The 17,600-nt window shown below is 37.9% G+C and overlaps 1 long non-coding RNA gene across 7 annotated transcripts in view; it reads right to left on the bottom strand.

The window, feature by feature from the left end:
- The window catches only part of LOC140608988 (uncharacterized), a 103,777-nt gene that overhangs the window by 39,893 nt on the left and 46,284 nt on the right, over positions 1-17,600 (bottom strand). For 6 of the 7 annotated variants that reach the window (XR_012010990.1, XR_012010991.1, XR_012010986.1 and 3 more), the window contains 5 exons: positions 12,621-12,668; positions 10,663-10,759; positions 9,787-9,889; positions 9,052-9,161; positions 6,321-7,640 (listed from right to left, as the gene is read on the bottom strand). This is a non-coding gene — a long non-coding RNA (uncharacterized lncRNA). Of the gene's footprint in view, positions 1-6,320; positions 7,641-9,051; positions 9,162-9,786; positions 9,890-10,662; positions 10,760-12,620; positions 12,669-17,600 lie in introns of those variants that run through there. The other variant, XR_012010988.1, reaches the window with a different exon arrangement.

Genomic DNA, 17,600 nt, shown 5'->3' with positions numbered 1-17,600 from the left:
ACACCTTCTACATATGCAAACCCTAGGGTCATTTGCTCTTTGTAGGAGGCCAGGTCTTCCACTTAATTTTGGTTTCTAGAAAGTATTAATCCATTGAGTGGTTTTCAAAATTTATCAGGCATCAGAATCACTTGGAGGCCTTGTTAAAACAGACTACAGGGCTGCGCGCCAAGAGGTTCTCATTCAGTAAATCTGGGGTAGGATGGGAAGATTTGCATTTCTAAGTTCCTAGGTGATGCTGATACTGCTAGTCCAGAAACTGTATTTTGAGAATCACTGGTCTATATATGACAGAAGCACTAGCTAGTTGTCTGATCCTCTCTGCCAGGGAGAAAAAAGAGATAGAGGCATTCATTGTCTAGAACTTCAGCATGATATAAAAGTAACAGGAAGAATATGCATGTTTTGTTTTAAACGCAAGGTATAAAGGGTTTGTGTTTTTTTTTCTTATAATCGTCATTCTTTAATTCAAATCATTCCATAGACTGTATAAGTAAAGTTAAAACTGCTAACGTGGAGAAAAGACTATTGATATTTCTATCAGAGTATATAAAAAGGTTAATTATGGTGTGCACATCTTAAAGATCTCCTTGCCGTGTGAGCCATCTCCAGAAATACTTGCCATAGAACTGAAATAGAAATGATTATATGAGTAAATTATCACCCACACTCCTTGCATGCATCATTTCATACCGCAAGCCTTTTCTCTTTTCAAGGAATAATGGTTTTACATTTTACTTTGTGATGGCACTCTAATTGCTAAATATAATAGGGGCATTATGCTACAAAGTTAAAAGATTCCAAGTGAAAAGATAAGTCAAATATAGTAATCTCATCCAGCCAATGATTCTTTAAAGTGTGCTCCATTTTTCCCCCGGTTATCTCCCAATTCTGAACTCTCACACAATGATTTAAACTGAATACATGGCAGAAAAAAGGGAAAAGGGATCCTAGAATTCATCTAGCCCAGGCGCCTGCCACTATGACCCACTGGCCAAATCTGGCCCACTGCCTGTTTTTGTAAATAAAAAAATTTATTGGAGAACAGGCATGGCTGTTTGTCTACATACTTTTATAGGGCTGCTTTCACACTCCAATCACAGAGTTAAGTAGTTGCAACACAGACCATGTGGTCCAAAACTCAAAATATTTACTTTCTCACCCTTTACCAAAAACATCTGCTAACCCTGTTCCAGTCCAACCTATTTGTCTGGCAGGTGAAAAAATTTATCCTGAGAGAGAGAGAAAAGTAGCTCAGGGTTATACTCTTAAACAGAAACAGGATTGCAGAACACCAGGCATGCCCTCAGCAGCTCCTCCTATAAGAACTCTGGTTCCCCCAAGAGTCAAAGATATCCTTCATGATGAGTAGAAAAGGGGACATTGGGGTAAGCTTGCATTTCATTACAACTTTCAAAGAGCCCTCCATATGACAAACCCAAAAAGAACAGTGTGACATAAGTGTGCTTTGATGTTAGTCCAAAATGTATAAATGGCATGATTTTTTTCACCCATGTACAAAACACATTAGCAGCCTAACATTTAGTCTGTTTCTAATGATGGGAAGAGTCCTTTTTCATCAATGGGAGAATCATTAGGATGATCTTGCCTTCAGAAAATATACTAACATTCTGTTGTTTAATATTCTCCACATTATCCAGAACTTTCAGGAGAATGTGCCTGATAGTGTGAATTATTTTCTTAAGTAATTATTTACCAAATTGACAAAAGCATATGGGTCAGTGTATGTATTTGTGTGTGTGTGTGTGTGTGTGTGTGTCCCCCTAAGTGTTTTTATTTATACATCCATGCCTAAAATAAAATTATGTGATGATGCTTGGTGTCAGTTCTCTCCAGTCTCTGTAATTTGTATGTTAAGGAAATGTGTCTCTTCTGAAAATGAATCCAAATTCTATGGTTTTGGGTAAGTGCACAGAGTTGTGCAATGAATTGAAGTGTTTTCAGCAAAAGGGTGATTATTTTGCTTGTTCCTTCATCATTGTTTTATTAGGTATCTCCTCTATGCTGAGACTAAGAGTAGAGGATCTGACTGTCTGATGGGGAGGTCATCATCTAGAAACATGTAGTATGCTATGTCTACAAATTTTACATGGAGAGACCACTGCATGAGACATTGGAGCAGAGCCCTGAAAGGAAGTAGGGGTTTGCATTAAGATATGCACATTCTAGGGAAATGAAAACTCAATTTTAGAGTTGTTACCTCCCTTGGGAGACTTTCTTGACTCCTCAGTCTTACTTACATATCCCTTTTCTGTGTTCCTATCGTGTACATCTATCCTAGGACTTTCCTCTCTGCCTGGCCTTCATTAGCTATTCAATAAATGAATGAATGAAGACTGAGTGAATCAATGAGTGAGTCAATGAACATACAAAAGGCAGAAGTGTGAGTCACTCTAGGCTGTTCATGGAACTGCTTATGTGGCTAGAGGATAGGACCTAGGGAAGAAGAGACAAGCCTACTGGGGAAAAAGGCTGGAGAGGTAGGTCAGGGTAAGGTAACAGAGGACCTTGTATATCACCCTAGGAATTTGGACCGTATTACCTTAGCAACATCTTGTTGGCTCCTATTATATACCAATCATCTGTTGGGTTCTAGAGGTACAAGATATGGCCCCTACCCCTGTGGAGCTTACTGATTCACTAAAGCAATATTAATTGTGGCTACAATGTCTCAGAGTTTCAGTTTCCTTTACTATTAAATTGAACCTACTTCATAATTGTTGTGATGATTAAAATGAGATAATACAGGGACACCTGGGTGGCTCAGTCAATTAAGCATCTGCCTTGGACTCAGGTCATAATCCCAAAGTTCTGGGGTAGAGCCCAAAGTCAGACTCCCTGCTCAGTGGTTATCCCTCTCCCTCTGCTCCTCCACTGGTTGTGCTCTCTCTCTTACGCATTTTCTCTCTCTTAAATAAATAAAATCTTTAAGAAGTAAATAAAATAACATAAATAAAACTCTCTGGCACATAGAAATTACTAAGTATCAAGTACACTTATTATTGGGAAAAACAGACATTGAACAAAGACTTTAAAGTGGTGTTGGAGAACTACCATAGGTGAGGCCCACAGTGCAATGAGAATTTAATGGTGGTGAATGGAATGGGGCATAGGGAAAGCAGACATGATCTGGAGATTCAAGGAAGGCCTGTCTAGGGAAAGATTGGATGGAAAGATGTCCCAGGGTGAGGAGCTCCTTATGAAAAGGGAAGAGATCATTGTGACGGTGAAGTAAGAAGAACACCAGTCGGGCTACAGTATATGGATTGGACAGAGTGGGAGAGAAGAGTGGCTGGAATTGATCCTGGAGAGGCAGGCAGAGGCCAGTTTATGGAGGGTCTTATGAGTCATGGTAAGAATGGGGCTTTGTCCCAAATTAGTGGGAACCACTGAAGGGATTGAACATAGGGATGACAAAACCAGAACCGTTTTTAAGAGGTGGAGAGAAGGAGACAGATATTCAAGAGGACAAGGGAGTTGACTTTATTGCTGATTAATTAGATATAAAATGTGAGAGAAAGAAAGGTATAAGAGGTCTCCCAGATTTCTGGTTGGATAGGGTATCATTTACTCATATAGGAAGACGAGAGGAAGAGAAGACTTTCAAGGTCAAAGATGAGAGCAAAAAAAAAAAAAAAAAAGATGAGAGCAGTTGAGGTTGTTGTACCAGCATGGATAGTGATGGAACTCAGAATATAAGGGAGCCCAAGAAACTGGGCATGGATGAGATTGCCAAGGAAAGTAGATAAAGTGAGGAGACAGTCAAGATGGAACTCTGGGGAAAAAAATCCAGAGGAGACTGAGCAGGAGTGCTCAAAAAGGTTGGTTAAAAACTGGAAGATGCTGATATTACACAAACAAGGAAAGAGAAAAGAAGAAAAGACAAAGGCAGATATGGTTAACATTATTAAATGCAGTTTCATTTTTTTAAATAAGGACTGAAAATAGTCACATGGATTTGGCAATTAGGGTATCTCTGAACAGAACCATCTAAAACTCTCCTAAACTCCGAATAGGCTGATTTTTGGAGATCTTACCCCATATTGTAGCAAACATTAAAATGTATCAAATTCTACATTAAATGTATCACAAATGAATTTAGGTATACAGTATTTTTCCTTATGGAATTATCACTCTTTAAAATTTTCTAGTTTTCTTTTTTTATTTAAGCCAATCAATTTTTCCTATAGATCTCAAACACTTTGTAGATTCTCAAAAACCAAAATCATCTAGTTCCTATCGATGATGAGCACAAATAGAGTAGGCTACAGTGGATGATAGAGTGAATGATGAAGCAAAGAGCAAAAGGATGGGCTTCTCTTTCACAAGAATAAATGGGAAAGGGCAGAAAGAGAAAGAAAGAAGCAAAAAGGAACATAAAGTCCAGGGAGGGTAGGATTTATTTAAGATTAGAGCTTTTCACACAGTTTGGAAGAAAATAGTAACACAACAAAATGTTTTTTTAAAAAGGTTAATGATGCAGGAGATAGTAGGAATATTTGATTAAAATGCTACTTTCAGAGACAGCAGATAGGAAACAATCCAGAAGGATTCATCTTCTTAAAAATCCTCTTTCTCTGATTCCAGATGGAAGGAGAGGAGGACAATTAGATAGATGTTCACACCTTATACCTATTAATAATGAGATGCATAAGTCAAGATTATCAAATAACTCCAATACCACCATTCAGTGTTATTCTTCTAAAGATTAGCAAATACAGGAGCAGCATGGGAAGCTTCAAGTGGTTAACAGCTCTGTGTTTCATAACTAATCCCAAAGTACTGTGATGTAGAATGCTATGTAGATGTCTGTGGGGGTTTGGCTCTTGTTCTTTTATGAGCCAAGAAGAGGCAAGTACAGTCTGCAAGAAAAATGCCCACCTGTGTCAAGCAAATTGACTCATCAAAGGCACCATCTGATAGATCTGATAGATTAGTTGATTTACACAGAGAAAGCAAGAGGTATATGGAAAGTGCATTAACCCTTTGGGGCCACTGGGGCAACATTAGTAAATCATTGCTACAGTCCTAAATGGTTCCCCTAATGGCCCCAAAGAGTAAATGCATCCCCAAAGAGGCTCAGATGATCCCAGGTGGTCATTTGTCCTCTGAGACTTGGAGTGATTACAAATGCTTTCCAAGAGCTGGGTCAGTGGCCCAATTCCCAATCCCAGGTAAGGAAACTGAATTTTATTCTAGGCTACTTAACCAGTTGCTGACAGAGCTTAGATTAGGTATTAGCCAGCTAAAGTGGTTAGCTAATAATTAGCACTGCTGCTCTAATACCAGTAGGTATTCCAGTGACCATCACCACAGTAAATATTTGTCATTCAAAATGTAATTGTTCACAGTGAAATACTCCACATTTATTACCATGGGGTAGGCAAGTGGTTCCAATAAGATGGAATTGAATGGTCTTTTGCAAAAATGTTTATTTTAGTCATGGCTTTTTGTCACCAGATGCTTGTTAGTTATTAAGCTCAAGCTAATAAAAGAGGTGGAAGTTTTTCATAATAGATATTGGTAGTTACCCCCAAGCTTTGTGAGTTTGTTTATCAGAATCATACATTGAAAAAATTGGATTATTTTTGGAGGCATTGCTCAAGGAATCATGAGTGTGTCACAGCTAAAAGAGCCTTTGAAATCCTCAACTTAAGGGTGCTTATTTTACAAATGAAAAAAATGGTTTCAGAGCGGCCCAGCTAGCCTTAAGCTGGTGAAATGAGAAGGTCCATTACTTGAAGACAACAGAGAAAGGAAGCCACGGGACTTCAAGTCCAGAGGCCATGTCAAGAGTGGTGGAGAAAGAGAACATTGCACAGGTCATTATTGGAACCTGGGTTTACTATAAGAAAAAGGCCACTGATTCTTTGCAAAACATACATTCAGTTACTAGGCCTTCTCCCTCTTTAAAGTAAATGATGGAGTATGTAGAAAATATAAAAGCAAGAAAGTTGACAAAGGATAAGCATGTAAAAATTTGAGCCAAGAAAATTCATTCCAGGGCTTATCTACTTCTACCCCTCAAAGCTTACTTGTATGGCCAAGGACTTCTAGAAATTTCATGACCAGAGGTCCATCTGTAAATTTTCTAGAAAGAGAAAAATAAAATCTACAACAATTAATTGTGCTCCATGAACACAGATCTTGATTGTTTTTGATGATGCTTCCTAATATATTATGAATGGGCTATTATAAAGCTTACATAGAATAGCAGTGGTCTGTGTAATTTTTGCCTACCATGGTAGCTTTTTGGTCAGTAGATCAGGGTTCTGGGATTGCATAGAATAGGACATTAGTTTTGTTTGTTTTGTTTTGTCTTGTCTTTGGTGATTAGATTTAGGACATAAGTGCCAATATTTTAATCAACAGTGGCACTTCCCTGTTGATGTCCTGGTGGAGTTCATTGAGTTTCACAAACACAGAAAAGGCAGACTTAAATATAGGGTGACTCAGAAAGGAAATTCAGCTTTCTTGCCTAAATAGGAGATACATGTGATTATTAATCAAAATAAATACAAGGGTCAAATAATTATAATAATTACATTGATCTTTGTGGATTTGAGACTTCTTTAATATCCATAAATTAAGAATCACTGTTAGTGAATTCATTAATTAATAATAATCTCTTGCAGTATATATCATCTTACACATTACAAACTGCCTTCACCTATTTGTTTTTGTTTTGTTTTGTTTTGTTTTTGATGTTCACAACAAATGTGACATGGTCAGGGCAAATGTTATTCTCCCCATTTAACAGATGAGCAGTTGGAATCTGCAGTGGGTCCAGAGCAATTTCCATTGACAACAATGCCTCTAAGGTCCTGTTAGCAGTCCCTTTTTGATGAATAATGACTTTTTTTTTTCTCACCTAAGGGCTTAGCCTTCAAACGGGATGTCTTTAATATAAATGTTGACGGAAGATATGCCCTAGAAAAATGAGAACTGTGCCACTGACATGTCTTTGTGAAATTCAAGTAACCTCTTTCTAGCAATAAAAATTGAAATAAAAAGAGTGCAGATTATACAGGTTTTTAATTGGGGGTAGAAATGTAAAGAGGATCCTAATTAATGAATTTGTTAATAACTTTTCCCACTTTGCTGGATGTCCAGCTATCAATTCCAATGAGTTTTGGACTTTGGCCATAACATTTATCTATTTCTCCAAAAGCCAGTTTCATTCATACCCAAGTTAAGATCACCCAAGTTGCACAGTGTACTTTTGCCAGTCTGGTGGAGGTTTTGAATGCCTCCAGACTGATGTTCCCTAAGAATCTGAAAAATATTCTTTGCATACCAGCTGTCGTGCTCCTTTGATCCCTCAATTTGCATATGGTACATTACTCAACAAGAGTTTTTCTTTCTGTTTCGCCAAATGCAGGTGTGCAATCATTCTGTGAGAGCTCTCATACTTGGTTATGTAAATTACCCTCCAGGTCCAAGATCTGAAAAACTCAGTTTTTATGAAGACAATGAAAAACCACAATATTTGTACTCAATTTTTTTCTGTCCTCTGAAACACTTCTTCCTGCTCCTGGTAACCCCACACATGGCACCAGTCATTTCGGGAAGGGTTTTTTTCAGCTGGTGTAGGTTTGTAGAAAGATGTTCTTCCCAGGCTATAAAAAAAGTAATGAAATATATTTGTTCACTTTGCTTTCTAAAAAACCCACCAATTTTTTTATATTTATATCTAATATCTTCCCAAAAACTTAAGAATTCTTGGACTCTCTATCTTCTCAAGCATTACTTTTTTTCTTCTGCAGTCATTTTCTATAAAATATATATGTCTCACACCAAGAACACCAAACTGAAATACTCAAGTAAAGAAAAAAGGTTTTCTTTTTCCTCAGTTACGTTTATGTGCACAGATGCTAATTGGAGTGAAATAAAGGGACTATGAATGTTTAATTATTATAGAAAACCTGGGCTTATTAACATATGGAGTATCCTTAGCTGTAAGTCAGTATTACTGTAACCAGGAGTTCTAAGTACACATAAAAGACTGAATATTTATCCTATGTGAAAATCAGCCCCCAATACCACTATTTTATCGTGTAATTCTTTCAAAATGTCAAAATTTGTATCCTATATAAATAAAAATGTGTGATTTTCATGCGAACTAAGAATTTCATTAGTAACTCAGATTTTATTCACTATCAAATATAAGATGATTTTGAATTTACTGTTTCTCAGTAAGTATAAAATAAACTTTTATTGGTATAAATTGTTGCTTTACTCCAAATTTTCAGAATCATCAAATAAAAATACAGAGAAGGAACACAATCATTTTTCCCATATGACTCCTTTAGTTCTTAAGCTTTGTTCAGTTTGGGCTCATTCTATGAAAGACCAAAAACAAACAAGCAAACAAGAACCAAAAGCAAACAAAAAGAAAACCTTTCTTTGCTTTTTGTTTAACTTAGTTTCCAAGTCAAATTTCAAATTTTATTATCATAATTACAATCACTGAACTTTTAAATGTTTACATTTTATAAAATGAATTAAGGAATATTATAGTAGGTGCCCTTTATACTCCAAGTAAGTCATAGTAGAGCCTTACATTGCTTGCAATAATTAGATCAGAAGAAAATGTATCCTTTTATATCATATAGTATTCTGATGGCTAAACTCAGACTGCCAGGCTCATGCCACCCACTTCAGCTAACTGGATGGATCATTTCTCTGTATGTTACAGAGGTACCCCATGCTAGTAGAGTGAAGAACCCTGAGACAAGTAAACTCATACACCAACTTCAAGCTCAGACAGTTTTGAGAGGGTTCTAGTTTTAAAGGCTTTTCAGAAAAAAAAAAAAAAACAATTTTATGCCATAAACACAGGCAGTTTGTCCAAGTCCTTTCATCTTAATATGCCTTCTGGTCAGCTGTCTTTACTTTCTATTGATCAGGCCATTAGGAGAAATAAGAGGAGTTTTGCAAAATATTTGTCCTTCCAGGAGACCACATTATGGGGGGTTTGAAACTATGTAACTTCTGTACCCTTTCTTAAGAGCCTACCAGTCATCTTACCTCACTTATTGTTGCCTGGAGCTCGAGTCCCAGGCTTCTTTTATGCAGGAGGCCGGTTTCTTATCCACATTAGATTGTGCCAACTTGCTTTCTTCAGCAGATTGTTGGTGCTAAATAAATGGTGTGATTTGTAGTAATAATGGTGATGATAATGAATCTTAAAACACCTAACTAATCCCGGTGAACTCTCTGTGATGTTAAGACTGTGGAACACATGGTTGACTAACAGTGATAATGACTGAAAATGAGGTGATAAATTACTATGCAGATTGCCAATGGCCTATAATTGTCTCAAAAGGAGGACATTTCATTAGAGACCAATCCCACTTAAATAAATATATGTGTAGCATTTAGACATAGAACTGCATCTGTACAATTTTTACAATAACCTGCTCCATAAAATACAGGGATAACTTGGACAAACACTCCTGGAGTCAAGGGACATAGGAGGTAAGACTTAAGATTGTGTTTGCTCTTTCTTGAATGTCACATTGTTCCTGGATCTGTAAGCATAACTTTAGAGGCTCCACCAATATAAACACAAAACTACCTAGTTATGAGCCTGTGTTTACACAGTCCAGATCAAAAGCCCAGACACTCAGGTTCATTTGCATTTGTTGCCAAAAATGTCCTGATTCTTCTTTTGAATAATAGCAATAATTCATATTTTGATGCCATTTGTTATCAAGATTCATTTATATTTACAAATCTTATAAAAGGCCTCATATTCTTTACCATGTTGCCAGTACTTTCTTTCTTTCTGGTAGCATTGTTCTTTTCTAAGGAACTGATTGTGTGGCAGATCGCAGGATCATTGCAGAGAGCGCAGATGAAAAGCCTGTTATTCCAAAGGATTAAATTACAATTCTTAGTGAACCATTGCCAAACTATTTTTTTCAAACCCGGGGAGGATTGGAAATAGGAAATGTTATGCCTTGAAAAGGGGTGGGCGCAGTTGAGTGGATGAAGAAGAATAACCATCTTGGTGTTATTAAATTCTCTTCAAGTAAAATCATGAAGCAAATAAAAATGAAAAAATCTATAAAATATCCAAATGATCTAGAAGAATAAATAAGAGTAAATAAGAAGTAATGATGATCATGGGATGGATTTTTATTGAATTATAAAGATGAGTAAGGAAAATAATCTGATACAGTATTTACATGTGAATACACAAAAACAATTAAGATCCCAACTGTACTACAGCATTTTCAGGAGCTCAAGGAATATGGGGGCAGAGGATCTGAGGTTTGCAAATCCCTCATGGCTTGCATATGAGCTCTCTTGGGGGGGATTATACAATATAGTGGGGAAACAAAATGAAAGAGATTCTCCACTGAGGGCACTTGGAACAGGATAAGTACAAAATCTGACCTCAAACCAGGAGGAGAAATCAGTTCTGTTTGAGATTCTAAACATCAGGGAAGTATCATATAACCTGGGAGGGGATGGGATGGGATAAATAAATTTGGGGAAGAAAACACCATAGAGAAGAAGCGTTTTGAAATTCAATTCTGAAACATATCTTCATGCATTTGGAAGAAGTTAAAGGAACTAGATGCCCAGTGGCATGGAGAGACTGAAGTGAGGAGAAAAGAAACTGATAATTACCCATGTGCTGTCACTGCAACAGGGAGTCTACAGGATGCCACTGTGGGTTCTTCTAGTGTATCACCATCAGAAACAGGGACAATCTCCACATGAAACACTGTAATAAAAAGTTCAAAAATATGCACTGAGGGTTTCCCATGTTTCAGGCACATATCAAGTATGATCCTAGGTGCTTGGGATAAAAAAATGGATAAGATACAATCCCTGCTCATTAAGAGTCTGTAGGATTTTGGAGAAAAGACAGACACACAAGCAGATGATCCCAGAACAACAACAACAATAAATGGAAAAAATACTACAATGACATTGAGTACAAAGGAAGCTGCAGAGCCAGCTGCCTGGGGAAATCAAGAAATGCTTTGGAAAGGGAGTCATGTTTGGACTGGATCTCGAAGAATGAGTAAGAGGTCTCCAGGAGCAAAGAAAACAGATGGAAAGAATAAGGCCCATGCAGTGTAGTGGGATGGGGTACAGAAGTTGGAGGAACTAGAAGATGAGGTTGGAGGATGGTGGAGACTATGAAGGGTCTTCTGTACTGTGCTGAGGGGTTTGGCCTTACCCAGGTAAGTGCAAGAGAATATTACCAGCTTTAAAACAGGAGAATGACCTAATCCAATGCATGTCTCAGAGTAGCAGCTCTGGCTAGATAGGGTAAGGCTCAAGTTTGCAAAAAAGTCAGGAAGCCACTACAATGTAGATAGATGGAAGACAAAAGGGTAGATTCCATTGATATTTTGAAGATGGTAGGAATAGACCTTCACAAGCTATTAAATGTTAGGGGCGAAGAAGTTGAAGGGGACCACAGCTCCTGTGATGGTGATGCCATTAATTAAGAGAATACTGCAAGAGGAATCCACCATTTATATCTGTAGCAGGGTGACACCGAGGAGCACAGGAGAGTTTGGCAAATCTATTGTTAAAATCCTAATATATATAGTGAAGGAGACTGCAACTGAGAGAATCAGCTAGAAAACTATTTTCACTCTGCCCCACCCTACTGCATCCTTGAGGAGATTCAAGGGAACAGAAAATATTTCACTAGAATTTTACTTAATTTTTAACTATTACAGAACTATAGTTTTTAAAATAGGCACGTTCATGTGTGTCACATACCAAATGTCACTAACAATAGAGACCAACAAAGAGGCTTAGTTGTCTCACCAGGTAACTCTTGGTTCAGCCCTCTGAGCAAATGAAGCTCCTCCTCATTATTTGTAAATAGAATTGTATCCTGAGATTACAAGGCAACTTAAAAATATATATATATATTTTTATATTTTTATCATTTCCAACACTTTACCTTTGTAATCAAGAAAATCTCAATACTATACAACCCTTTAGAAATTGCCGATATAAATTGGCTGCTGAGGCTCATCTAAGATAATTGTCATCTAAGCTCCTAATTTTAATTCCTGATACTCATCAAAACAGCCTTGTTTTTCATTGAATTTCAACCAATGAAACGTTTACTAAAAATATTCTTATTTCATATATTCTATTACATATATGTGATTCTTCATAAGATTTCTTTTGAAAAGGGGTTCTAGCTCTAAGGAAGTTACTTTAAAAACTGAATATCAAGTGTATACTTTAGTGGGGCACATACTGCATATATTTCTACTGACTTTTATTTCTGAGATTGTTAAAGAAGTCTTCAATGTATTAGACTCACTTAAAATTCTAAGACCATTCTTTCACTCTCTCACATATTCATATTTTTCTCCCTGCTCCCAATTTCTCCCTCTGAGTTTGGTATTGGTCTAAGACAAGGACAGGGACAATCTGATTTGGCAGAACAATAATCAACCACAGTGTGTCTTTTCTGTTTTTCATTTTGCTTGATTATGACATCAAAATGCAAGAATGGGTGAACTATGTTGAAGTCTGGGTTTTGAAAACTCCTGTTTACTAATGTGGCTATGTGTGAATTTTCATATTTAATAATAATGGCAGCTTACCCCATCATTTTTACACTTTCATTGCAGAAACAGTGGCCTGCACATATCCTGGAAAAAATACATTCAAAGATTATGGTAATGGCTAAAATTTTCATGGAAGAATAAAAATGAGCATTAATACAATTTATACTTACTACATTAGTTTATACAATCTTACATAAGCAACAATCAACTCCTGTGTCATACATAACTTTTTAATGTACTATTTGAACTTCATCAACGGCTTCTTGATTGGGTCTTGAGCACTAATCAGACCCCTCAGTACGAGGGAGGCTTAAATATCTTGCATCTATCATGAAAAGTAAGTAGGATCCATAATGACTAATCACATTAGCATAATTTAAAAATGCAGAGCATGAATAGGTTTCCCCCCCACCCGCCAAGATTTGTAGTAAAAACTTACACACAATAAGACTGCAATGATTCATTACGCCATTGGCTTATTTATATTGTAACACATTTATGTGCCCAGCAGAATGAAACCATAAAACCACCATTAATGAGTAGAGAGGTTCTTTTTTTAACTGAGTTGCATGAATTCAGATGAATATATTAAAAATATCTATGTCTCAAGGAAGAGAAATTGCTATCCTCTTATGTCCTCTTAGGATGTTACAAAACCTAGTCTCACTGTGGATCTTTTTTAGTAATATACATTTTGTACTTTCCACTATGAACCAATTTCTGCCCATAAAGCCAGACAATGAGTTGCAGGAGAAATTACTGCACATCACAGACACACGATATGAAGGGAAAATTTATTCTTAGGGAAGAAAACCCCACAAAAATAAACCCATTTTGGGGGGAAGCTACCCCACTTATAAGTAGTATATTGCCTGCAATTGAGTATAATTTCACTTCCTCTCAAGACTTTGGGCTGGCTGCGTTAAGTTAAGGACTGAATTGCTCTGTTAAATATAAGCTACTGAGTGCCAGGCCCTTAGCAAGGTACTTTGAATGAAACTATGAGAAATGACAGTCTTTGCCTTCATAGGGCTTACCAGGGGGAAATTAGAAAAGGAATCAGACATTTAAGTGATAGTATCATGAGTTCTGTCGTGTAGGAATTAATAGCAAGGCATCCTGGAGGGTGGAATGACAGTGTTGATACCTGGAAGCAGGAGTTTACCAGGTGAAAGAACATAGGGTGCAGACAAATGTATTTCAGGCAAAAGGGAGCTGTTTATAAGGAATGTTTAAGGAACTGAGAACAGTTCATTTCATTACCAAATAATTATGGAATATCTGTCAGCTGCATATAGCTAAACCATAGATTACAAGGGAGAAAGTGGCAAAGGATGATGCTAGAAGGGATTCAGGGACAGATTTATTCACTTAAAAATATTCAGCGGGGGACGTCTGGGTGGCTCAGTGGTTGAGCATGTCTGCCTTTGGCTCCGGGTGTGATCCTGGGGTCCTGGGATTGGGTCCCACATTTGGCTCCCTGCAGGGAGCCTGCTTCTCCCTCTGCCCGTGTCTCTGCCTCTCTCTCTGTGTCTCTCATGAATAAATAAATAAAAATATTTTTTTAAAAATATTCAGGGGTAAGCAATCTATCAGTGCACAAGATAGTCAAGGCATCTGCCTTCAGGGAGCATGTGGTTTAGTGGAGGAAACAGATAAAAAAAATATAATGAAATTAAGAATGTCAAACTGTGATCAATACAATGACGCAGAGTGCTATGAGAGCATAACAGGAAGAACCAACTTTAGGTGGAATTGGAGCAACATCTCTGAGGAGGTGAGTTTTGAAGAATGAGAAGAGGTCAGATCATGAAGGGGGTTGGGGTTTTATCTTGACAGCTACTACATTTAAAGATTTTAAGAAGGGGGATGATACCATCAATTTGCATTTTAGACAAATCCTTCTGGCTAACATCTGGAGATGAGTGAGACAGGAGGTAGGAAGATCAGTTGGGTGGCTTTTCCAGTAATCTGATTGAGAGATTATTTCCTACTGCCAGAATATTTTAGTAACAGTGGTATTAAGCAGGGACAATATTAAAATATTTAACAATCAGTTTGGCAAGAGCATTTGCTCCTCAGGATGGGTGCTAGCCTCAGCACTAAGCAGGGTCCAATGGGCCTGTCTCTGTGGGGCCAGGCTGGACAGACAGGTGGATCTCAGAGGTGGGGCTAGTAGAACTGGACTTTAGGCCAGTGGCCCTTTACAACCCATATGGAAGTATTTCAATATTTTAGCAATAGATGCAGCTGTAGCAGCCTAAGAATTAGATATAGGGAGGCAGGGAGAGATTCAGAAGATGATTAGGAAAGAGAAGGCTTATATTTGGGTAATGCATGAAGTGAGCAAAAGGGAGGAGTTAGGGATTAAGCTCTGGTTTCTGCTTGGGCAACCTGGCAAACTCATTTATTTATTCAATTGTACTTATTCAGCGCTTTATGGTTAGGACACCTGGGAGACTTGAAATGTCAAGTGGGCAATTGGTTATATGAGGAAGGAAAAGGAACTGGGGGGAAAAAAGCTGGGCTGAAGAAATATTTGGGGGTTTTCAGCATCAAGATGCTATCTAAAGCTACAAAATGGATGAGGTCCCAAGGGAAAGAATAGGGAAAGAAGCAACAGAGGCCCAGATGGAGCCCTGAGCAGCCCCAGCATGTAGTTTGTGAAGAGGAGAGGAGCCTTTGGTTACTGAGCAGTAGCTGCTGCTGTAGGGGAAAAAACAAAACAATTGTGTGAGGTTTCAGAAGCTGAGAGTGTTTCCAGGAGGAGGGAGTGGTTGGCTGTGTTGAAAGCTGTGGAGAGATTGAGTAAGAAAGAAAAGACTGGAGTGTCTATGAGATTTAGCAACACAGAGACTGCTGGTGACCTTGATAAGGACAATTTCAGTGAGTGGTGAGCATGGAGGTCAGATTGCCTAGCCCTGAAGGTAGATGAGAAGTGGGGAAGTAGACATGGGGAGGACAAGACAACTTCCTACAGAGATGTGGAGCTGCCTTTTTTTTCCCCCCTAGGGAAAAGACTTGAGCAAGTTTAATTACTAGTAGGGGAGATAGTAAGGTATTTTGATAGATTCCAGGGATCAGCAAACTAGTGATCCTGTTTGTAAATAAAATAGTATTAGAACATAGTAACTCCCATTCATTTTTGTATTTCCTAGGACTTTTTTCTGCTATGACAGTTTGCTTTGGTAGTTATAAGCAGAGAACCTATGGCCCACAAAACCCAAGATATTTACTCTCTGACCCCTTATAGAAAAAGTTTATCTGCCCATAGTTTGAGTATGACATGCTCTAGCCCATTCAATTTCTGCAGGAACTCAAATAACTATATACATAAATAAATGCATACATAAATACATAAGCCAACAAATTCCCAAGTCAAAAGTGCTATGAAACTGAGTAATGTATAGAATTGTTGAATCGCTGTATTGACACCCAAAACTAATCTAACACTGTATGCCAATTATAATAGAATTTTAAAAAACAAAAAGTCCTGTGAAAAATCTCCCTAGTCAGTTTACCAGTTTATCAACAAAATGCCAAGAGACTTAGCTTTGCTCCTCTAGTCAAGTAAGGAGAGGAACCAGATGTGGTACTAGAATATTGCCTAGGGCAATTTTTTTTTTTTTTTAAGATTTGGGTAGCTAGCAGAGGATTCCCTAGGTACATGCACTTATATGGCACCATCCCAGTGAGGTCTTCAGTGAATCACAGTCCTCTAGAATTAATCGAGGAAGTAAGGGGGGATAAGTTAGGGAGATCTGGGCTAAAGCTGGAGAGTATCTTTGATGTGAAAACAGAATCACAAAGTGGTAGTTTGTAGTTTGGCAGCAGGGAAGGGCAATCTTGACAGTTCCTTATTTCCTGTGATGAAACAGGAGAAATGAGCTGAATCTATGTACAGTCCAAGCCAACTTATCCCTCAGGAATGGGCTGTTGGACCAGGAGTTAGGCTGTTAAAAAACAGGTCAAAGCAACAAATAAAAAATGGCATTTTCTACAAACATTTTGTTTAACTGAATACAAATAAGTATATATCAACTGACCAATCTTTTGACAGAGGGGTAAGGACTTAACTTTGAGCCCAGGACATCATTCTTGAATAAAGCATACCTAGAACATATTCACTGAAGTTTAAAATAGGGATGTCTTTCTTTCTTTCTTTCTTTCTCTTTCTTTCTTTCTTTCTTTCTTTCTTTCTTTCTTTCTTTCTTTCTTCTTTCTTTCTTTCTTTCTCTCTCTTTATTCATGAGAGGCAGAGAGAGAAGCAGGCTCCTTGTGGACAGCCGGATGCGGGACTTGATCCTGGAACCCCCTTAATCCTGAGTGGCTCACACCCTGAGCCACTCAACCACGGAGCCACCCAGGTGGCCCATAAAATAGGGATGTCTTTAAAGGAGAGTGAAAACTTATAGATAAATGAAAAGTAATCTGAGTATAGAATCCTTCTAGATTTTTTGCCACAATCTTTTGCAGCTATGTGCATTACTCACACTTTATGAAGCTTTCAACTTTTCATAGAAAAAACTCTTTTCTTTGTCTTCATATTTCACCTCTTTATGTAATATTTAATGAAATCACATCATTATGATAACAAAATACAACTGTCATAAACAGATGTAGGAAACAACTGTTTCTCAGGAAACATACAATTTATATCACTATAACCCACCAACTTCGTCCTGTGTGTGGGAGCATGAGGATACAAAGGGAATAGTGATTCTGGATAGCCCAGGAAAGGGAGGAAAGTTAAGAGTGTTTCTCTGTGAGGGTGTTACAAGCATGTTATGGGGCCCCAGCTGGTGCTCCTTGAGTCACTGTCAAGCTGCCAGCATGGCTGGGTCCCCTGAATATTGACTCAGGGCAGCTGTCCCAAGTCATCACACTCTAGGGATCGTGGAGTATTGTGTGTTGGAAAGCACGCATTAAACACTTGCTTTAGCTTCTTCTGGAATGTATGTGGAATAATAGATGACTCCTCCCAACAGTGCAGCTTCCAGAGAGTTACAACTGATG

This window comes from Canis lupus, chromosome 18 (genome assembly GCF_048164855.1).
Source record: "Canis lupus baileyi chromosome 18, mCanLup2.hap1, whole genome shotgun sequence".
In the NCBI taxonomy this organism is placed as follows: Eukaryota; Metazoa; Chordata; class Mammalia; order Carnivora; family Canidae; genus Canis; species Canis lupus.
The sequence above is the reverse complement of the archived record's forward strand: the minus strand, read 5'-3'. Positions and strand labels throughout refer to the sequence as shown.